Here is a 450-nt window from a genome sequence, read left to right as displayed (position 1 = left end):
TCTCTTCGGTGGGTTCAGTCAGTCAATCATCGCAGCGGGTTCATTGAAGTACTGCAAATTACCAGGACTTCTAAAATGCCTTTGTTGAGAGAGAAGAGCCAAATTCGGCTAAGAGGAGATTTTGCGGTGATAAATCACTTACAATTTTAATTAAATGTTTACACGGAGGTACTACAGAAATCAATTTGGCCTTATGGTTTCTTTACTTCTTGTAAGCAAGTATTTGAGAGACTCAGCTTGCATACTCTCCATTAGAATGCCTCCTAGGTGTATTTTAGAGTAAAATATTCGACAGAAATTTAAAACGTGTGCCCATTAGACGGAGAAGAATCAGAATAGCCACGAGAGAACGAGTTAGAGAGTGGGACAATCCTAGGCATTCATTAAGATGAATTAAAATGCGAGTGAATGCACGCGTCCACGATAATCCATGCAACTCCCAGCTTTTAG

Source organism: Echinococcus granulosus, assembly GCF_000524195.1.
Source record: "Echinococcus granulosus chromosome Unknown EG_S00039, whole genome shotgun sequence".
NCBI classification, from domain to species: domain Eukaryota; kingdom Metazoa; phylum Platyhelminthes; class Cestoda; order Cyclophyllidea; family Taeniidae; genus Echinococcus; species Echinococcus granulosus.
Note: the sequence above shows the minus strand (reverse complement) of the source record.